The 23,944-nt window shown below is 37.2% G+C and overlaps 1 protein-coding gene across 1 annotated transcript in view; it reads left to right on the top strand.

Annotated features, from left to right (window-relative positions):
- GPC5 (glypican 5) overlaps positions 1–23,944 on the top strand; it is a 955,909-nt gene that overhangs the window by 316,594 nt on the left and 615,371 nt on the right. The gene's annotated exons all lie outside the window — the stretch shown is intronic.

Below are 23,944 nucleotides of genomic sequence, written 5' to 3'. Positions count from 1 at the left end.
TTATATAGTCATTAAAGAAAGACTTGTTATTAAAAGTGTTTCTTCGGAAACTTTCCAGAACCTGGGACAGTGATGGTGTGATGATTTTTTAAACCATGATGTATATGGTGTCATGGTGTTTTATTCCAGGAAGGCTTCAATAAGCAAAATAATCAAATCAAAGGACATAAGAGTTTCCTATTCTCTCACATTCTGTAGAAATATTCTCAGGCACCTTTAGTAATAGTTCTCATATCCCATACAGTGAAGTAGAACATGCTGCTGCTCTTTATCCTAAATATTTTGTCCTGAAATAAAATTATGCTCCTTCACAATAACAGAATACATCTCCCCACCCTGGCCCTTATTTACTGAATTAATAAACGCTCTCATTATTGACTTTGTAAGTCTGTTCCTTTCATTAATTTCCAATAGAAATTGGATATGAAAACCTTGATGTCCAGGCATATACACCCCACTTCCTTCCTAACTTTCAAAGTCCTCCTGGCACTGTATGAGCCAATATGGTACCTTCATGCAAATTAGAAATGGTACCCTCTTTAGGGGGATGTGACTCCCAGGTAGACTGTGAGCTGAAGTTGAGCTCTCACTCCCGATCCACTCACCAGGGTATCTTTACATAGCCAAGGTTCCCAACCATATACAGTTGTCCTGGTTGTTTTGTAATCTCTCGTCCCTTTAGGGAGATCATGCATGTACCCGAACTTTTGCAAGAGATATAATAAGCCAACTCAAAATAAAAGACTTCTAAGATTTCATGTACTTCATAGTTAATGAGGAATAAGCATTTAGGTCTAGGAAACAAAATATCAATATTATGATATTGCATATCTCCAGAAGGAAAACAAGTACAGGAAATCTGAAATGAAGCCCAGATTTGAAGGGACAAGCCATCTAACCTCTTGGGGCCAGAGTTTTCTTATACATAGATAGATAGGTAGATAGATACATGGATTTTTAAGATGCTTTTTATTTTGTCCTTTGGAGCCTTTTTGTATCCTTAAAATCTACCACGTAGAAAATTATATTATTATATATCTCATTTTTTTTTTTCAATTTCAAAAGCTAAACTAACTAAAGTTTGTAGTTAGATAGACATGTTTTCAGAATTCCCTGGTGGCTCAGATGGTAAAGAATCTGCCTGTAATTCAGCAGACCTGGGTTCGATCCATGGGTCAGAAGATCCCCTGGAGAAGGGAATGACTACCCACTCCAGTATTATTGCCTGGAGAATTCCATGGACAGAGGAGCTTGGTGTGCTACAGATCATGGGATCATGAAGAGTCAAACACAACCTGTTTTCAAATCCTGAGTTTGCTACTCATTATTCATGTGGCCTGAACAAGTTCCTAAAATCCTCTGAGTCTGTTCCATCCTGCGTAAAGAAGGAAATGATGGTTTAAGTGCGATACGATATGGCTCTGATATTGGCAGCTACTTGGTCCCTGAGAAATTTGCTTTTCTCTTCTCCAATTCTGGGGCCAACCCTGATCAAACCTTGGCGAAGCAGGTTACTTTACTATCTTAAAGGATTAGAATCATCATCAAACTTGTGTTCTATAAATACATTTTAAGCAACACTTTTGTTATATGAAGCTCCACGGTGGATTTTCAAAGAGCATTCTTTTCTTTTAAGCAATTAATTCTATTTTCATATAATAAATGGTCCTATAACTATCTTGAAAAACATCAGTTATTACTAATGAATTGTAGATTCTTTTCCAAATAAAACAACTGAGATTCTTTTTTTAACTTATGGTGACAGAAGGAGAAACTGACTTTAAATTCCTTGAAAATTGACTCATTAATATTTATTTCTGCCAACTTCAAAGTGATTTATAAGCTGTTTATTGAGTTTTGATAACCAGTTCACACATCAGTGAATTTAATAAATTCAAAATAAATTACTGGTGAGCCAGAAAATAATGGCTTTCTCACATTCCCAGAGCAATCTCTGAGATCTAGTACTTTCAGATCTTGTCTTCAGTAAATACTGTATCCATCCACTTTAAGAAATCCATAGGGTTACCTGATATATCTTACTTCTGTTAGGTGAATTTCAACTGGAAAAAAATTTTTGGTTTCCTGAGGAAATCATAAATATCTTCTATTTATAAAACCATTAAAGAAGCAAAATCTAACTTATAAGAGAATGTTTTAATTTGTAATTGTCTGGGGATTAAGACAAATCTAATAAAGTATTAAGAGAACCATCAAAGTATGGAGATTAAAAGCAGAAATCCTAATCTCTGAGTACATTTCCCATCTGTTCCTACCATTTACTAGCTGTGAGTTTGGGAACTTGATTATTTAATTATTCTTGAGTTTCCTCTTTGGTAAAAAGTGATGTCACTCAGTCGTGTCCGACTCTTTGTGACCCCATGGACTGTGGCCTACCAGGTCCCTCCATGCATGGGATTTTTAGGCAAGAATACTGCAGTGGGTTGCCATTTCCTTCTCCAGGAGATCTTCTTAACCCAGGGATTGAAGCCGAATCTCCCGCATTGTAGGCAGATGCTTTACCATCTGAGCCACCAGGGAAGCTCTCTTTGGTAAAATGGGACAATAACTGTACCTACATCACAGGGTTCTTTAGAGATTAAAGTGAGTTTAGGTTTTCTACGTGGTAACTGTTTCAGTTCAGTTCAGTTCAGTCGCTCAGTCGTGTCCGACTCTTTGCGACCCCATGAATCACAGCACGCCAGGTCTCCCTGTCCATCACCAACTCCTGGAGTTCACTCAAACTCATGTCCATCAAGTCGGTGATGCCATCCAGCCATCTCATTCTCTGTCATCCCCGTCTCCTCTCACCCCCAATCCTTCCTAGCATCAGAGTCTTTTCCAGTGAGTCAACTCGTCGCATGAGGTGGCCAAAGTATTGGAGTTTCAGCTTTAGCATCAGTCCTTCCAATGAACACCCAGGATTGATCTCCTTTAGAATGGACTGGTTGGATCTCCTTGCAGTCCAAGGGACTCTCAAGAGTCTTCTCCAGCACCAGAGTTCAAAAGCATCAATTCTTCGGCGATCAGCTTTCTTCACAGTCCAACTCTCACATCCATACATGACCACGGGAAAAAACAGAGTCTTGACTAGACCTATGTTGGCAAAGTAATGTCTCTGCTTTTTAATATGCTATCTAGGTTGGTCATAACTTTCCTTCCAAGGAGTGAGCGTCTTTTAATTTCCTGGCTGCAATCAACATCTGCAGTGATTTTGGAGCCCAAAGAAATAAAGTCTGACACTGTTTCCACTGTTTCCCGATCTATTTCCCATGAAGTGATGGAACCAGAGGCCGTGATCTTTGTTTTCTGAATGTTGAACTTCAAGCCAGACTTTTCACTCTCCTCTTTCACTTTCATCAAGAGGCTTTTGAGTTCCTCTTCACTTTCTGCCATAAGGGTGGTGTCATCTGCATATCTGAGGTTATTGATATTTCTCCCAGCAATCTTGATTCCAGCTTGTGCTTCTTCCAGCCCAGCGTTCCTCATGATCTACTCTGCATATAAGTTAAATAAACAGGGTGACAATATACAACCTTGACGTACTCCTTTTCCTATTTGAACCAGTCTGTTGTTCCAAGTCCAGTTCTAACTGTTGCTTCCTGACTTGCATACAGGTTTCTCAAGAGGCAGGTCAGGTGGTCTGGGATTCCCATCTCTTTCAGAATGTTCCACAGTTTATTGTGATCCACACAGGCTTTGGCATAGTCAATGAAGCAGAAATAGATGTTTTTCTGGAACTCTCTTGCGTAACTGTTTAAAGCCTACTAATTATTATTATGGTATATTCTTTTTTTTTTTTTTAGGTAATTAATTTATTTTTTATTGGAGGCAAATTATTTTACAATATTATATTGGTTGGTTTTGCCATACATTGATATGAATTTGCCCAGGTTTACATAAGTTCCCCCTCCTGAACCCCCCTCCCACCTCCCTCCTCCCTTTATCCTCCCTCTGGGTCATCCCCGCATGCCAGCCCCGAGCATCCTATAACATGCATTGACCCTGAACTAGTGATTCGTTTCACATATGACAACATACGTGTTTCAATGCCATTCTCCCAAATCATCCCACCCTCACCCTCTCCCATAGAGTCCCAAAGACTGTTCTATACATCTGTGTCTCTTTTGCTGTCTCGTATACAGGGTTATCATTTGCATCTTTCTAAATTCCATATATATGTGTTAGTATACTGTATTGGTGTTTTTCTTTCTGGCTTACTTCACTCTGTATAATAGGCTCCAGTTTCATCCACCTCATTAGAACTGATTCAAATGTATTCTTTTTAATGGCTGAATAATACTCCATTGTGTATATGTACCAAAGCTTTCTTATCCATTCGTCTGCAGATGGACATCTAGGTTGCTTCCATGTCCTGGCTATTATAAACAGTGCTGCAATGAACATTGGAGTACACGTGTCTCTTTCAATTCTGGTTTCCTCGGTGTGTATGCCCGGGAGTGCGATTGCTGGATCATATGGCAGTTCTATTTCCAATTATTTGAGGAATCTCCATACTGTTCTCGATAGTGGCTGTACTAGTTTGCATTCCCACCAACAGTGTAAGAGGGTTCCTTTCTCTCCACATCCTCTCCAGCATTTATTGCATGTAGACTTTTGGATAGCAGCCATTCTGACTGGTGTGAAATGGTATCTCATTGTGGTTTTGATTTGCATCTCTCTGATTATGAGGGATGTTGAGCATTTTTTCATGTGTTTGTTAGCCATCTTTATGTCTTCTTTGGAGAAATGTCTGTTTAGTTCTTTGGCCCATTTTTTGATTGGGTCATTTATTTTTCTGGAATTGAGCTGAGGTGCTGCTTGTATAATTTGGAGATTAATCCTTTATCAGTTGCTTCATTTGCTATTATTTTCTCCCATTCTGAAGGCTGTCTTTTCACCTTACTTATAGTTTCCTTTGCTGTGCAGAAGCTTTTGATTTTAATTAGGTCCCATTTATTTATTTTTGCTTTTATTTCCAATATTCTGGGAGGTGGGTCATGGAGGATCCTGCTGTGATTTATGTCGGAGTGTATTTTGCCTACGTTCTCCTCTAGGAGTTTTATAGTTTCTGGTCTTACATTTAGCTCTCTAATCCATTTTGAGTTTATTTTTGTGTATGGTGTTAGGAAGTGTTCTAGTTTCATTCTTTTACAAGTGGCTGACCAGTTTTCCCAGCACCACTTGTTAAAGAGACTGTCTTTTCTCCATTTTATATTCTTGATTCCTTTGTCAAAGATGAGGTATCCATAGATGCGTGGATTTATCTCTGGGCTTTCTATTTTGTTCCATTGATCTATATTTCTGTCTTTATGCCAGTACCATACTGTCTTGATGACTGTGGCTTTGTAGTAGAGCCTGAATTCCGGCAGGTTAATTCCCCCAGTTCCATTTTTCTTCCTCAAGATTGCTTTGGCTATTCGAGGTTTTTTGTATTTCCATACAAATTGTGAGATTATTTGTTCTAGTTCTGTGAAAAATATCGTTGGTAGCTTGATAGGGATTGCATTGAATGTATAAATTACTTTGGGTAGTATACTCATTTTTACAATATTTATTCTTCCAATCCATGAATATGGTATATTTCTCCATCTATTAGTGTCCTCTTTGATTGCTTTCAGTAGTGTTTTATAGTTTTCTATGTACAAGTCTTTTGTTTCCTTAGGTAGATATATTCCTAAGTATTTAATTCTTTTCGTTGCAACAGTGAATGGAATAGTTTCCTTAATTTCTCTTTCTATTTTCTCATTATTAGTGTATAGGAATGCAAGGGATTTCTGTGTGTTGATTTTATATCCTGCAACCTTACTGTAATCATTGATTAGCTCTAGTAGTTTTCTGGTAGAGTCTCTAGGGTTTTCTGTGTAGAGGATCATGTCATCAGCGAACAGTGAAAGTTTTACTTCTTCTTTTCCAATTTGGATTCCTTTTATGTCTTTTTCTGCTCTGATTGCTGTGGCCAAAACTTCCAGAACTATGTTGAATAGTAGTGGTGAGAGTGGGCACCCTTGTCTTGTTCCTGACTTTAGGGGAAATGCTTTCAGTTTTTCACCATTGAGGATAATGTTTGCTGTGGGTTTGTCATATATAGCTTTTATTATGTTGAGGTATGTCCCTTCTATTCCCACTTTCTGGAGGGTTTTTATCATAAATGGATGTTGAATTTTGTCGAAGGCTTTCTCTGCATCTATTGAGATAATCAGATGATTTTTATTTTTCAGTTTGTTAATGTGGTGTATTACGTTGACTGATTTGCGGATATTGAAGAATCCTTGCATTCCTGGGATAAAGCCCACTTGATCATGATGTATGATCTTCTTAATATGCTGTTGGATTCTGATTGCTAGAATTTTGTTAAGGATTTTTGCATCTATGTTCATCGGTGATATTGGCCTGTAGTTTTCTTTTTTTGTGGGGTCTTTACCAGGTTTTGGGATTAGGGTGATGGTGGCCTCATAAAATGAGTTTGGAAGTTTCCCTTCCTCAGCAATTTTCTGGAAGAGTTTGAGTAGAATAGGTGTTAGCTCTTCTCTAAATTTTTGGTAGAATTCAGCTGTGAAGCCGTCTGGACCTGGGGTTTTGTTTGCTGGGAGATTTTTGATTACAGTTTCAATTTCCGTGCTTGTGATGGGTCTGTTCAGATTTTCTATTTCTTCCTGGTTCAGTTTTGGAAAGTTGTATTTTTCTAGGAATTTGTCCATTTCTTCCAGGTTATTCATTTTATTGCCATATAATTCCTGATACTATTCTCTAATAATCGTTTGTATTTCTGTGTTGTCAGTTGTGATCTCTCCATTTTCATTTCTAATTTTATTGATTTGGTTCTTCTCCCTTTGTTTCTTGATAAGTCTGGCTATTGGTTTGTCAATTTTATTTACCTTCTCAAAGAACCAGCTTTTGGCTTTGTTGATTTTTGCTATAGTCTCTTTTGTTTCTTTTGCATTTATCTCTGCCCTAATTTTTACAATTTCTTTCCTTCTACTGACCCTGGGGTTCTTCATTTCTTCCTTTTCTAGTTGCTTTAGATGTAGAGTTGGGTTATTGAGTTGAATTTTTTCTTGTTTCTTGAGGTGTGCCTGTATTGCTATGAACTTCCCCCTTAGCACTGCTTTTACAGTGTCCCAGAGGTTTTGGGTTGTTGTGTTTTCATTTTCATTCATTTCTATGCATATTTTGATTTCTTCTATGATTTGTTCATTGTTCAGCAGCATGTTGTTCAGCCTCCATATGTTGGCATGTTTAATAGTTTTTCTCCCATAATTGAGATCTAATTTTACTGCATTGTGGTCAGAAAAGATGCATGGAATGATTTCAACTTTTTTGAATTTACCAAGGCTAGATTTATGGCCCAGGATGTGATCTATCCTGGAAAAGGTTCCATGTGCGCTTGAGAAAAAGGTGAAATTCATAGTTTTGGGGTGAAATGTCCTATAGATATCAATTAGGTCTAACTGGTCTATTGTATCATTTAAAGATTGTGTTTCCTTGTTAATTTTCTGTTTAGTTGATCTATCCATAGATGTAAGTGGGGTATTAAAATCTCCCACTATTATTGCATTATTGTTAATTTCCCCTTTCATACTTGTTAGTAATTGTCTTACATATTGCGGTGCTCCTATGTTGGGTGCATAAATATTTATAATTGCTATATCTTCATCTTGGATTGATCCTTTGATCATTATGTAGTTTCCTTCTTTGTCTCTTTTCACAGCCTTTGTTTTAAAGTCTATTTTATCTGATATGAGTATTGCTACTCCTGCTTTCTTTTGGTCTCTATTTGCATGGAATATCTTTTTCCAGCCCTTCACTTTCAGTCTGTATGTGTCCCTCGTTTTGAGGTGGGTCTCTTGCAGACAACATATATGGGGGTCTTGTTTTCGTATCCATTCAGCCAGCCTTTGTCTTTTGGTTGGGGCATTCAACCCATTTACGTTTAAGGTAATTATTGATAAGTACGATCCCGTAGCCATTTTCTTTATTGCTTTGGGTTCGAGTTTATACACCCTTTCTGTGTTTCCTGTCTAGAAAAGATCCTTTAGCATTTGTTGGAGAGCTGGTTTGGTAATGCTGAATTCTCTCAGCTTTTGCTTGTCTGTAAAGCTTTTGATTTCTCCTTCATATTTGAATGAGATCCTTGCTGGGTACAGTAGTCTGGGCTGTAGGTTATTTTCTTTCATCACTTTAAGTATGTCTTGCCATTCCCTCCTGGCCTGAAGAGTTTCTGTTGAAAGATCAGCTGTTATCCTTATGGGAATCTCCTTGTGTGTTATTTGCTGTTTTTCCCTTGCTGCTTTTAATATTTGTTCTTTGTGTTTGATCTTTGTTAATTTGATTAATATGTGTCTAGGAGTATTTCGCCTTGGGTTTATCCTGTTGGGGACTCTCTGGGTTTCTTGGACTTGGGTGATTATTTCTTTCCCTATTTTAGGGAAGTTTTCAACTATTATCTCCTCAAGTATTCTTTCATGGTCTTTCTTTTTGTCTTCTTCTTCTGGGATTCCTATGATTCGAATGTTGGAGCGTTTAACATTGTCCCAGAGGTCTCTAATATTGTTCTCATTTCTTTTAATTCGTTTTTCTTTTTTCCTCTCTGTTTCATTTATTTCTACAATTCTATCTTCTAGCTCGCTTATCCTGTCTTCTGCCTCTGTTATTCTACTGTTTGTTCCCTCCAGAGTGTTTCTGATCTCATCTATTGTATTATTCATTGTATATTGACTCTTTTTTATTTCCTCTAAGTCCTTATTAAACCTTTCTTCCATCTTCTCAATCCTTTTCTCCAGGTTATTTATCTGTAACTCCATTTTGCTTTCAAGATTTTGAATCATTTTCACCACTAAAATTTGAAATTCTTTTTCATGTAGATTCCCTATATCTTCCTCTTTTGCTTGTATTGGTGGGCATTTATCTTGTTCCTTTACTTGGTGGGTATTTCTCTGCTTCTTCATCTTGCTTATAATGCTTTGCTTGGGGTGGCCTTTCCCTCTTCTGGCCGTTTGTGGAGTTCTCTTTATTATGTAGTTTCCTTGCTGTGTGTGGGGTTGGACAGGTAAATTATTATTGATTTCTCTGATGTTTTAAATACTTTTAAAGTGAACACCTCTTTCCTAAACTGTGATATAAAATTCAAAAAATGTTTTAAATGAGGATTTAATGTAAGCAGATAATTGTAAAGATTTTCCTGAAGGAAAAGAAAAACCTAAAAGTTTTAGAGAACATTATTTTGAAATCTACAATGAGTTTTAATATTGATGATTTTAATTGCTAATTCTTTGATAAAAATAGTTTCATTATGAGGAAATGGTTGAATGATTTTTTTGGTAGGAAATGATTAAATGATTGTATGATACTTGATAGGAAATCATGTATTCATTCTGTAAATAAAAATAGTATTTTCAAAATATACTTGCTATTGATTAAATTTAGAACATTATTTATTACTATAATTGAATGCTTTAATTTATTAAAGAAACAAGAATGCAGGATGTGGGTTAATTTCAATGTTTCAATATTTTCTAAGTGGAGTAAATGTTACCAAGAAACTCTACTGAATGCTGATTCTATACCATTTTAGAAATAAACCTAGATGTCCATCTGCAGATGAATGGATAAGAAAGCTTTGGCACATATACACAATGGAGTATTACTCAGCCATTAAAAAGAATGCATTTGAATCAGTTCTAATGAGGTGGATGAAACTGGAGCCTATTATACAGAGTGAAGTAAGACAGAAAGAAACGCACCAATACAGTATACTAACACATATATATGGAATTTAGAAAGATGGAAATATAACCCTGTATACGAGACAGCAAAAGAGACACAGTTGTATCGAACAGTCTTTGGGACTTTGTGGGAGAGGGTGAGGGTGGGATGATTTGAGAGAATGACATTGAAACATGTATGTTGTCATATGTGAAATGAATCAGCAGTTCAGGGTCAATGAATGTTACAGGATACTCGGGGCTGGTGTGTGGGGATGACCCAGAGGGAGGATAAAGGGAGGAAGGAGGTGAGAGGGGGGTTCAGGAGTGGGAACTCATGTACACCTGGGGTGAATTCATGTCAATGTATGGCAAAACCAACCAATATAATATTGTAAAATACCATTTTAGAAATAAAAAGGTTTTTTACAGCTTTATTGAAATACAATTGACAAAATGAAATTCTTCTTTAAATATCTGAAAGAATTCAGTAGTGAAATCATCCAGTTCTGGGCTTTGGTAAGAGTTTTTTTTTTAATTATTGATTAAATCTCCTTATTGATTATTGGTGCTGTTCAAGTTTTCTATTTTTTCATGTCTTGGTCTTGGTAGGATCTTAATTTTAGGGTTTTATCCATTTCTTTCAGGTTATCCAATTTGTTGGCCTATAATTTTTAATAATAATCTCTTATTGTCCTTTGTATTTCTGTAGTGTCATTTGTAATATCTCTTTCATTTATAATTTCATTTACTTTAGTCTTCTCTCATTTTTTCCTTATTATAGCTAAAGATTAGTCATTTTTCTCACTTTCAAAAATTAGCTCTTAATTTTGTTGAGATTTTCTTCTTTTTTTTTTCTGGTCTCTATTTCATTTATTTCTGCTCTGATCTTTGTTATTCCCTTCTTTCTGGTAATATTGGGCTTAGTTTGTTCTTTATCAGGTTCCTTGAGGTATAAAGTTAAGTTGTTTATTTTAGTTCTTTCTTTTTCCTTAATGTCGGTGTTTATCACTATAAACTTGCCTTCTTTTGCTACATCTCATAAGTTTCGGTATGCTGTGTCACCACAGCTGGTGGTTGAGGGTACCCCTCTAGAATGTCTGACACTGTGCTGAGTGTGGAGTTTATAGCAAGTATGTGTCTCAGCCTGTGCTACCTGTTTCCATGTGGGTATTTTTTTATTTGCTTGATGTGTAATAGTTACTCAGCTAGTTTCTAAAATAGCTGTGTGTAGTTGCACATTTCTGTGTTTCTGTGGGACGAGGGACCTTCCTACAGAAACCAGGAGGCTCCTATGTCACCATCATGGGAATTGCTGCTGCGAAAAGTGCATGTTTTTAAGCTTGCACTAGGTTCCAAAGCATAATTTTTAATAATAAAAGTCCCACTCTGTATTTTCAAATAGAAAACCAGTTTTCCACGCCTCTTACCTTTGCACCATTAGTACAGTTTCAGCTGGTTGCCTCCAAATTATTTCAGGATGGTTGCGTACTTCAGTTTTAAAACCTATCAAAATTGAATTTAAGTGTCTGCATTGTGCACTCTAATGCACTCTAATTAAACTATGTTGTTGAGAAAAGGGATATCTGATCACTGCTTCTCTACACATCTACATTTATCTGAATCCATAAAATGAAAGCCTAATAAGTTGATATGTGTTTGTAGGTATCTCATTGATATCTTTATATATAAATTGAAAAGAAAATTAAAATAATAGCCTGGATTATTTATAGTAAAACACTAAATTTTGTTCTGTTTATTCAATAGTGTGGTATATATTTTCCTACAAATCATGTAGATTCAATTTTACATAATAGAGACTATGGGACAAACAAGGTTAAGACAACGCATTACTCTCTCAAGGCTGTGTCCTTGAAACCACTCCTAGTGTGGGAATGGTGGTTGACCCATATATTTCAAGGATGCGGTAGATGGATGAGGAGCCTCTGATTGCCTGGGTCCTGCTCTTGGGTAAACCATCAGTCACATCCTCTCAATGACCTCCTCCAACAATCTACACAAAGCCAAGAAGGCATTATTTCTGAAGCAAAGTTAATTTTGTTTAGGAGCTTTCATTCATGTATATATTTGTACTTGGCTGTGTGCATGCATGCTAAGTCAATTCAATCATGTCTGACTCTCTGTGACACATGGACTGTACCACACCAAGTTCCTCTGTCCATGGGATTCTCCAGGCAAGAATACTGGAATGGGTTGCCATTTCCCCTTCCAGTGGATCTTCCTGACCCAGGGATTGAACCTACAGCTTCTACATTGCAGGTTAATTGTTTACCACTTGAGCCACAAGGGAAACCCTTGTATTTGGCTACCAGAGAATGAAGGGCTAGGACCATAGGTTAAAAATAAGCTACCTGTGGATAAAATTTATGAGGAGCTAGACAAGACTTCATTGAAAATACCAGCATAATGTCATTTGATATATCCTGATGATGTTTTCAACAAGATATCATGTTTACCTTTTCCTAATTTTTGTTTGAGCATTCTTTGGCATTGCCTGTCTTTGGGATTGGAATGAAGACTGACCTTTTCCAGTCTGTGGCCACTGCTGAGTTTTCCAAATTTTCAGGCATATTGAAAGCAAAACTTTCACAGCATCATCTTTCAGGATTTGAAATAGCTCAATTGGAATTCCATCACCTCCACTAGCTTTGTTCGTAGTGATGCTTTCTAAGGCCCACTTGACTTCACATTCCAAGATGTCTGGCTCTAGGTGAGTGATCATGCCATCGTGATTATCCTGATCATGAAGATCTTTTTTGTACAGTTCTTCTGTGTATTCTTGCCACCTCTTCTTAATATCTTCTGCTTCTGTTAGGTCCATGTCATTTCTGTCCTTTATTGAGCCCCTCTTTGCATGAAATGTTCCCTTGATATCTCTAATTTTCTTGAAGAGATCTTGTTTTTCTTCTTCTGTTGTTTTCCTCTATTTCTTTGCATTGATCGCTGAGGAAGGCTTTCTTATCTCTCCTTGCTATTCTTTGGAACTCTGCATTCAGATGCTTATATCTTTCCTTTTCTCCTTTGCTTTTCGCTTCTCTTCTTTTCACAGCTATTTGTAGGGCCTCCTCAGACAGCCATTTTGCTTTTCTGCATTTCTTTTCCATGGGGATGGTCTTGGTCCCTGTCTCCTGTACAATGTCACGAACCTCCGTCCAGAGTTCATCAGGTACTCTATCTATCAGATCTAGTCCCTTAAATCTATTTCTCACTTCCACTGTATAATCATAAGGGATTTGATTTAGGTCATATCTGAATGGTCTAGTGGTTTTCCCTACTTTCTTCAATTTCAGTCTGAATTTGGCAATAAGGAGTTCATGATCTGAGCCACAGTCAGCTCCTGATCTTGTTTTTACTAACTGTATAGAGCTTCTCCATCTTTGGCTGCAAAGAATATAATCAATCTGATTTCGGTGGTAGTAAAGTCATGCTCAAAATTCTCCAATCCAGGATTCAGCAATATGTGAACCGTGAACTTCCAGATGTTCAAGCAGGTTTTAGAAAAGGCAGAGGCACCAGAGATCAAATTGCCAACATCTGCTGGGACATGGAGAAAGCAAGAGAGTTCCAGAAAAACATCTACTTCTGCTTCATTGACTATGCCAAAGCCTTTGACTGTGTGGATCACAATAAACTGTGGAACATTCTGAAAGAGATGGGAATACCAGATCACCTGTCCTGCCTCTTGAGAAACCTGTATGCAGGTCCGGAAGCAACAGTTAGAACTGGACATGGAACAACAGACTGGTTCCAAATAGGAAAAGGAGTACGTCAAGTTTGTATATTGTCACCCTGCTTATTTAACTTCTATGCAGAATACATCATAAGGAACGCTGGGCTGGAAGAAGCACAAGCTGGAATCAAGATTGCTGGGAGAAATATCAATCACCTCAGATATGCAGATGACACCACCCTTATGGCAGAAAGTGAAGAGGAACTAAAAAACCTCTTGATGAAAATGAAAGAGGAGAGTGAAAAAGTTGGCTTGAAGCTCAACATTCAGAAAACAAAGATCACGGCCTCTGGTCCCATCACTTCATGGGAAATAGATGGGGAAACAGTGGAAACAGTGTCAGACTTTATTTTTTTGGGCTCCAAGATCACTGTGAATGCTGATTGCAGTCATGAAATTAAAAGACGCTCACTCCTTGGAAGGAAAGTTATGACCAACCTAGATAGCATATTAAAAAGCAGAGATATTACTTTGCCAACCAAGGTCCGTCTAGTCAAGGCTATGGTTTTTCCCGTGGTCATGTATGGATGTGAGAGTTGGACTGTGAAGAAAGCTGATCGCCAAAGAATTGATGCTTTTGAACTGTGGTGTGGGGGAAGACTCTTGAGAGTCCCTTGGACTGCAAGGAGATCCAACCAGTCCATTCTAAAGGAGATCAATCCTGGGTGTTCATTGGAAGGACTGATGCTAAAGCTGAAACTCCAATACTTTGGCCACCTCATGCGAAGAGTTGACTCACTGGAAAAGACTCTGATGCTGGGAGGGATTGTGGACAGGAGGAGAAGGGGACGACAGAGAATGAGATGGCTGGATGGTATCACCGACTCGATGGACATGAGTTTGAGTGAATTCCGGGAGTTAGTGATGGACAGGGAGGCCTGGTGTGCTGTGATTCATGGGGTTGCAAAGAGTCGGACATGACTGAGCGACTGAACTGAACTAAACCCACTGCAGTATTCTGGCCTGGAGATTTCCATGGATTTAATAGCTCTTTGCATACAAGAAGTCATTTAATTATTTAGATATTTTACATTGAGTTGTATGTGCCCAGAAGGCAGAGACTAGCTGTTGTGTTCATCACAGTATCTCTAGAATCCAAGTGTTGATGGACTCATGAGTTCTTTGATGAACACCTGTTGTTCAGTGGTAAATCTGGCCTTTCTGCTGCATTGCCTAGACTGTTGGAATTGTCTCCCAGTTGACCTGTCTGCTCCAGCTTGACTTTGCGTCTGTATGAAACAATCCGGACTCTTCAGCATGTTGTACAAGGTCCCCTGGGTCTCGATACCACCCTTCATCGATCTTATCCCATGTCCCCTGAACTGCTCTCCTTGCATCCATATTCCTGATGAAAATACATCACCCTTTCCCCTCAACCTGCATCAACCGGATTACTCTTTTACTCTGACCACCTCACCAACAAAACTGGAAGCTCCTCCAAGTACATCACCCTTTTCCCTCAAGCCCACGTGGACTGGATTATTCTTCTACTCTGACCACCTCACCAGAGGGTTCACTGGGTCTTTTTCACCTCTCTATCCTCAGTGCCTATTAAAGTGTCTGGAAGTTTTCGGTAACCTGAGATGACCTCCCGACTCCATAGCACAAACTTCTTGACTGATGCACTGAATTAGATTTAATTTTAAGCATTTATAATTTTTCAGTGAATCCTAAATTACTAACATTTCGTATCTCCCATGAGAGCACAGTAAGACAATTGTGATAATCTTTGATTCTTTAATGAATGCACAAAACACTTCCATTAAACTTTTATGTGGATAAATACTCTGGCATTGTTAACATTATATCTGCATTTATCTTAAGCCCAGTCAAAAACCCTATTTATCAAATTACTAGAAATAAAGGCAAAGCAAAAATAATAAACATTAAAATCTTGATAGACATACAAGTAATTTCCATAGTTCCGTGAGCGATCCTATACCATGCCTTCCACCTTGCAGTCCTTAGTCCAGGAAGGCAAACATCAGGGGTTAAGACATTTCCATTTCACGGGTGGACAATCAGAGCTGCTTAGGGAACTGAGACAGACTCTCAACCCACATGTCCTTTAGACCTATTTCTGGTTTACTGAATCCCTCGTGGTTCATATAAGGAAGTTTATAAACTGTTTCTGTTGTTTACTCATATTCTTTTAGGTATTAGCAGCAGACCTTGTTTCAAAAAGTGTTGTATGATCTTAATTGTGGGTGGAGAAAAGTTATATAAAATATTTATCTCCTAGAGATCATTGTGGGTTATCATCCTGCGTATTAGTGCATCAAAGGCTCTAATAAATCCTACAATTTAAGAATAGTCATTAACCATATTAAGGAGAGCATTTCCAATATATATCTAACCAAGATACTATATTTACCTGTACAAATATGGATTTTCTGCTAAAAACACTTTAGAAAATGTTGCTGAGAGGTAAGTTTAACGATTTATTTGGGGCTTTGGCCACAGTAAGTTACACTGGGTGGAGCTGAAGGTAATGTAGCCTAATACCTGGCCAGACAGTTTTAAATTTAGAGCTAAACCACTGGCAGATGTGACCCTCAGATTTATCCCCTCACATCACAGAAGGGTTAGTCACCCTAAAATTCACTGTGGCAACATAGTCTGTAAAATGAATTCCTTTGAAAACCCTATATGAATTTGCTTGAATTGTATTTTTCCAGGTGTAGTAAGGTGAAAATGGTACACTAAAAATTCTCTTGACCTTCTAAAATTGGTTTATGTCCATGGAGAGATGAGAGTAAATAGATCTGAGTTAACGATCTCTACCTGTGTGCCATTCTTCTTGCTTTTCACTATTTTTATTCAATCCTTTATATCTATATATTGAGAGTTATAATAGTCACAAGTTCTACTAGGATGAATTCTCCAGAGCATACACCAAAAGCAGTGAAATACTTCTGGTTTAAAAATATGTATTGTTGGGGTTCCCTCACTAACTTGGATATAGATATGGATGCTTCATAAATATTTAAAAATTCATAACAGACCTATAGAATGTTATATTTTCATTACTTATTTATCAACAAATAATTTTTTTATGCAATTAAAATACACACCATGATCATCAATGTCCTCAGTAGCGAGTTCTTATTTCTACACTGGGATATACAAAAGTCCCACTGTTGAGTCCCAGCCCAGAAGATAATGCATAGAATCCTTTCACCCCACTGTTTGGCCTCCTCTCTTTGCTGTTGGTTTTTCCATAGCCTGCCCCATCTGCTGACTAGTCTTCGAACAGAGGAATGTCAACTGTTTCCTAATGTGTTTCATCCAGGACAAGTCTCACTGTGTTCAGAGACAAAGGACACTCCTGCCTTGAGAAACAAATATTAATATTAGTGGAAAAAAACCCATACTATTACAAGATGGGCAAATAGAAATAAAAATAAAACACATACATTCATTTTAACATACAAGCAAAAGGGATTTTTAAAATAAGGCAAAATTAATTTTATGTTTATGAAGAATTTGAAATAAATAAGAGCAGCACCCATACCTTTAAAATGCTTCCTTTAATGCCTAAATCATCAGACATGGCTGGGTAATGAAAGTACCTGTGTTCTCTTTTCACTGTTTTACCTTTTCACCACTTGCTGCAGTTTCCAATATAAAACAGAAGTGTAATTAACAGTAATGTCTTTTCTCCCTCTCTTTAATCTCACCTTCTCTACCACTGATGATTTCAGGTTTCTGACACATAATAAGTTGTTTATCCCTACAGTCACTTTGGAGACTCTTGGCACATCAGCCAACTAGAAATTGATTTCTTGGGTTAAATTACCACCTTATTTGTATACATCCAAGACAATCTTTGAGCACCAGACCTATGTATCCAGTTTTCTACTTAATACTTTTTCTTAGAGTGTCCCCAAACTAACTATTCAAAACCCATGAATCAAGAAGTGAACTCATCATCCTGTCTCCTCCAAATATCCACCTAGAAACCTAAGAATCATCACGTGTCAAGCTCTCTCACTTATTTCAAATTCTTCATAAACATAAAATTAATTTTGTTTTATTTTGTTTAGTTTTGTTTTATTTGAAAAGTCCCTCTTGCTTATAGGTTAAAATGAATGCATGTGTTTCATTTTTATTTCTATTTACCCATCTTGTAATAATATGATTTTTTTTCATTAATCTTAATATTTGTTTCTCAAGGCAGGAGTGTCTTTTGTCTCTGAACGTGGTAAGACTTGTCCTGGATAAAACACATTAGGAAACAGCTGACATCCCTCTGTTATAACGCTTGTCTGTGGCTGGTCAGGCTGCGGAAAAACCACATTCTTTACCTTCCAATGGCTTCCCTGATAGCTCAGTTAGTAAAAAATCTGCCTGCAATGCAGGAGAGCCCGGTTCAATTCCTGGGTTGGGAAGATCCTCTGGAGAAGGGAACAGCTACCCACTCCAGTATTCTGGCCTGGAATATTCCATGGACACACCTGAGTGACTTTCACTTTAACTGGCATTGCTCTTCTTTGGAATTGGAATGAAAAATTGACCTTTTCCAATCTTGTGGCCACTGCTGAGTTTTCCAAATTTGCTGGCATATTGAGAGCAGCACTTTCACAGCATCATCTTTTAAGACTTGAAATAGCTCAGCTGGAATTCCATCACCTCCACTAGCTTTGTTTGCAGTGATGCTTCCTAAGGCTCATTTGACTTTACACTCTGGGATGTCTGACTCTCGGTGAGTGATCACACCATTGTGGTTATCTGGGTCATTAAGATCTTGTTTGTATAGTTGTTCTGTGTATTCTTGCCAGTTCTTAATATCTTCTGCTTCTCTTAGGTCCATACCATTTCTGTCCTTTATTGTGCCTATCTCTGCATGAAATGTCCCCTTAATCTTACCCAGTTTCTCTATGTCCCAACTACCTACCTCATCAATGGAGGATAAGCATAACATTTGGAAAACTCACCCGTAACTTTTTTTTTTTTCCAGATTTAAAGCCCTTCTGTGGTAGACTTGACGAATCTTTTCAATACAACCATGAAAATGCTGTGTGTCTTTCAATCCCAAACATCTTTCAATCCTATTCTCTCACAGGCAGCTCCCATCTGTCCTTGGTTACCCTGGAGATTTTTTTTTTTAAATAGATGTTCAATTTCTAGAGCCACTATTGTATTGAAATAAAAGTACTGAGAGTATTCAAAGACATAGTTGTGTATATTTTCAGTGACTTCTAACCACAACCACAACAAATATCCTTCATTTGAAGACTGTGGAATAAATTAGGATATAGCCACACTAAGGAGGATTATGTAAGCATCATGGATAATGAATTTTTAAGCTGTATCAATGGATGTGAATGGATTTTTTTTTTATGTGATATTATAGGGCTGAGAAAGTGAAATGATAGAAGCACATGGTATCCTATTATAGGCATCCGATTAGATAGTCTATGTGCATAGACTATGTTTATAAATATGTATGTATTTGTATTTATGTGTGAGTGTGTTTATGAGCAATGTACATGGACATGTGTATATTGAAAACAATAGGAAGCAATGAATAATGGTTTGCTACACTTGTTCATCTGGGAAGGAAAATATGTGAGTGGCCATAATAAGGGAGTGGGAGTTGGAGAAGTCAGCAAATTAATAAGAAAAATCTGTGACATTAAAAATAGAACCCAACATTATGCTACCTTCTTATTTATGACATATGTATGTGTGTGTATCTCTGTATAGACGTGCATAAATTAGAAAGCATAAAACTGGCATTTGTATATTAACTAGTGATTTCTGGTAAGTTCATGAAATAAGTAACATTTCAGTTGCAATAATAGCTTTGCAGGGAATTCCCTGGCAATCCAGTGATTAAGAATCCACTTCCACTGCAGAGGGCATGGGTTCAATCCCTGGTTGGGGAACTAATATCCCTCAGGTGACATGACCAAAAATAAAAAAGAGCTTTGCAGAGATGTATACAATATAAATCTAATTTAATAAAATCAGCTCAAAGAAGAATAGAATATCTGCTTGTATATGTTTGTAAAGTTGAGGAGAATTCTGTAGACAGTTAGGTCTCAGCCAATTTGCTTTTCCTTCTCTGGAAGGGAAGCTGGTTAGGTAGCCTTTCAGACCTTTAACACTCATTTATATACATTTATATAAATGAATGTAACAACAAAAATATGTGGTATTTTAATCTGAATGCCATCAAATTATATCCTATTTTACTTATCATTTTTTCAGTTTTTTTAAACTCTTATGGTTGATTCCATAATATGTCCTGATATTTTACTTTTACCATTACATAGTATTCTACATTATACTATGATTATGTAGTCAGCATATGTGACAGAATCCTGGACATTAATTTCTAATTTTCATCATTAAATATAAATGATTTATTAAGCATATTTGTGCATGCTTCTTTGGTCTTATCATTGTTTCTTTAGGTGAGATATAGTTAAGTAGAATTGCTGGCTGTTAGAGAGTATAGACTAGAAAACTTAATAAAAACAGACAGATCCCCCCCAACAAGAGGGACTCTAACAAGGTAAGAGATCATCTTCCCAATACCTTGGCCAGCAGTTGATATTGCCCATCTTTAATGTGTCTTCTATTTGGGTGGATGAAAATAATACTTTTAATTTCATAGATAAGTGCTAAGGTAATCAACTTTCATATGATTTTTGCTATTTGCCTTTTTCCTGTGACTTAGGTATTCATATCTTTTGTCCATTTGCTTTTTTCCGTTGGGTTATTTGTCTTCTTCAACTTTTCTGAACAATACACATTTGTCTATTAAATATATTGAAATTATTTTGCCAGTCAGCAGTGTTTCTTCCAAGTACTTTCTAAGAATTTTCTGAAATCTGAGTGTTATATGGAGTGTTATAGGTGGTCAGTATCTATGAAAAGTAAGAAAGGTAAAAAATCCTGTAATTGTTTAGTGTGGTAAACAGGAAGACACATTGCTATACTTTGAGAATTTCATAAAAGAGGATATTTAAATTGTCTCCAGAATTATTATTTGACTATTCCCAATAAATAAGATAGTTGAGAAGAAACTGCTAATTCATTTGCGTAGATGTGTTAGCTTTGTTTTAGAAGCTGGAAGTAGGTGTTGATAGCAATTACAAACAACAGGGAACAATTGAGTGAAATATTTCTCTGTGCTGCTCCCAGCAAAAGCCTGTTGAGATGTACGAACTAAATGCTTGCAAGACTCACAACCTCAAGTTGAGAGCTCAAGAGTGACTTAATTTCACAGGTGATAGTTTAACTGAATTTTAAAAGGTGGTAACATTTAAACAAAAAGATAAGTTCAAAGGCTGAAAGGTATAGGATAACTTTAGAGACTATGAGTAATACAGTTTAGCTAAAGTGTATAGTGTTTAAATTAGAGTGCTGGGAAATATTGAGATTCTGTTGTAAACTCACATGAAATGCTTTAGTTTGTACTCATTAGGAAATGAGAGGAACCTTCAAAGACTTTGGATCAGAGAAGCAATATGGTCAAAACTGTGCTTTAGGAAGATGACTCTAAGAGCCTGGGGAAAAGGATGGGGGCTGGGAGATTTGGAGGGAAAGTTAGCAAGAAAGATCGTGCATATATCCAAGGAAGAGATAATGGAAGCCCATTCTAGGGGGATAGGATTTCCTATGCAGGGGAGAAGTGAAAATGCAAAAGACTCAGTGAAAGTAGAAGAAATAGCCTGTGAACATTTTAAATCTCTAGCTGATCCCATTTCTGAAGCATCACTTCAAACATCTTCAGCCTGGAAAAAGCGGGGAAAATATGGTCTTATCGACATACCTCTTTTTTATTGTTTAGTTATTACACTTAACAATATATAATTTCACAATGTAGATTCTTTTGTTAAAAGAAATGGTCAAATTTTGATTTTGTCTCTAAGGATAGAGGATGAGATGGTTAGATAGCATCACCAACTCAATGGACGTGAGTTTGAGCAAATTCCAGGAGATGGTGAAGGACAGGGAAGCCTGGCGTGCTTCAGTCCATGGGGTCACAAAGAGTCAGACACAACTTAGCAACTGAACAACAACAACAACAACTAGAGATATTAATTATTAGTCTTACAATATTTCTGTTTTTTTACTGAAGGATAATTGCTTTACAGAATCTTGTTGTTTTCTGTCAAACTTCAACCTGAATCAGCCATAGGTATACATATATCTGGAGAAGGAAATGGCAACCCACTCTAGCATTCTTGCCTGGAGAATCCCAAGGATGGAGGAGCCTGGTAGGGTGTCGTCTATGGGGTCACACAGAGTCGGACACAACTGAAGCGACTTAGCAGCAGCAGCATACATATATCCCCTCCCTTTTGAAAACCCCTTCCATCTCCCTCCCCATCCCACCCGTCCAGGTTGATGCAAAACCCTGTTTGAGTTTCTTAGCCATCCAGAAAATTCCCATTGGCTGTCTATTTTACATATGGCAATGTAAGTTTCCATGTTACTCTTTCCATACATCTCACCCTATTCTATCCCCTCTCCATGTCCACAAGTCTATTTTCCATGTCTGTTTCTCTATTGCTGCCCTATAGGTAAATTTTTCAGTACCATTTTTCTAGATTCTGTATATATTTGTTAGAATATGATATTTATCTTTCTCTTTCTGACTTATTTCACTCTGTATGATAGATTCTAGGTTCATCCACCTCATTAGAACTGACTCAGAGGTGTTCCTTTTTATGGCTGAGTGTATGTACCACCACTTCTTTATCCATTCCTTTGTCGATGGACATCTAGGCTGCTTCCATATTCTAGCTATTGTAAATAGTGCTGCAAAGAACAATGGGATAATGTGTCATTTTCAATTTTGGTTTCCTCAGGGTATATGCCTAGGAGTGGGATTGTTAGGTTATATGGTGGTTTTATTTCTAGTTCTTTAAGAAATCTCCATACCATCTTCCATAGTGGCTGAATCAATTTACATTCCCACCAACAGTGCAAGAGTGTTCCCTTTTTTCCCACACCCTCTCCAGCATTTATTTTTTGTAGACTTTTTGATGATGGTGATTCTGACTGATGTGAGGTGGTATCTCATTGTAGTTTTGATTTGCATTTCTCTAATAATGAGTGATGTTGAACATCTTTTCATGTGCTCATTACCCATCTGTATGTCTTTGGAGAAATGTCTGTTTAGGTCTTTTCCCCACTTTTTGATTGAGTTGTTTGTTTTTCTGGTATTGAGTTGTATGAGCTGCTTGCATATTTTGTAAATTAAAATTTGTTAGTTGTTTCATGTGCTATTATTTTCTCTCATTCTGAGGGTTGTCTTTTCACCTTGCTTATAGTTTTCTTTTCTGTGCAAAAGCTTTTAAGTTTAATCAGGTCCCACTTTACTTTTGTTTTTGTTTTCATTACTCTAGGAGGTGGGTTGTAGAGGATCTTATTTTGATTTATGTCATCGAGTGTCCTGCCTCTGTTTTCCTCTAAGAGCTTTATAGTTCCTGGTCTTACATTTAGGTCTTTAAACCATTTTGAATTTATCTTTGTGTATGATGTTAGGAAGTGTTCTAATTTCATTCTTTTACATATAGCTGTCTAGTTTACCCAGCACCATTTATTGAAGAGACTGTCTTTGCTCCATTGTATATTCTTACCTCCTTTGTCAAACATAAGGGAAGACTCTTGAGAGTCCCTTGGACTGAAATAAGATCCAACCAGTCAATCCTAAAGGAAACCAGTCCTGAATATTTATTGGAAGGACTGATGCTGAAGCTAAAACTCCAATACTTTGGCCACCTGATGCAAAGAACCAACTCTTTGGAAAACACCCTGGAAAAGATTGAAGGAGGGAGAAGGGGACAACAGAGGATGAGATGGTTGGATGACATCACTGATGGAATGGACTTGAGTTTGAGTAGGCTCCGGGAATTGGTGATGGACAGGGAAGCCTGGCGTGCTGCAGTCTATGCGGTCACAAAGAGTGCTGCAGTCTATGGGGTCACACGACTGAGTGACTGAACTGAACGGAACTGATAGGTGCATGGGTTTATTTCTGGGCTTTCTATCTTGTTCTGTTGGTCTATCTTTCTGTTTTTGTGCTAGTACCATACTGTCTTGATGACTGTAGCTTTGTAGTAAATATAATCTGAAGTCAGGAAGGTTGATTCCTCCAGCTCCATTCTTCTTTCTCAAAACTGCTTTGGCTATTCAGAGTCTTTTGCGTTTCCATATGAATTGTGAAATTTTTTGTTCTAGTTCTATGAAAAATGTCATTGGTAATTTGATAGGGATCACACTGAATCTGTAGATTGCATTTGATAGTATAGTCATTTTCCCAATATTGATTCTTCCTACCCAGGAACATGAAATATCTCTCCACTTATGTCATCTTTGATTTCTTTCATTAGTGTCTTATAACTTTCTGTGTACCATTCTTTTGTCTCCTTAGGTAAGTTTATTCCTAGATATTTAATTATTTTTGTTGCAATGGTGAATGGGATTGATTCCTTAATTTCTCTTTCTGATTTTTTGTTGTGAGTTT

The sequence above is a fragment of the Moschus berezovskii genome, chromosome 13 (assembly GCF_049115385.1).
Source record: "Moschus berezovskii isolate FMDL1 chromosome 13, NW_MosBer_1.0, whole genome shotgun sequence".
Lineage (NCBI taxonomy): Eukaryota > Metazoa > Chordata > Mammalia > Artiodactyla > Moschidae > Moschus > Moschus berezovskii.
The sequence above is the reverse complement of the archived record's forward strand: the minus strand, read 5'-3'. Positions and strand labels throughout refer to the sequence as shown.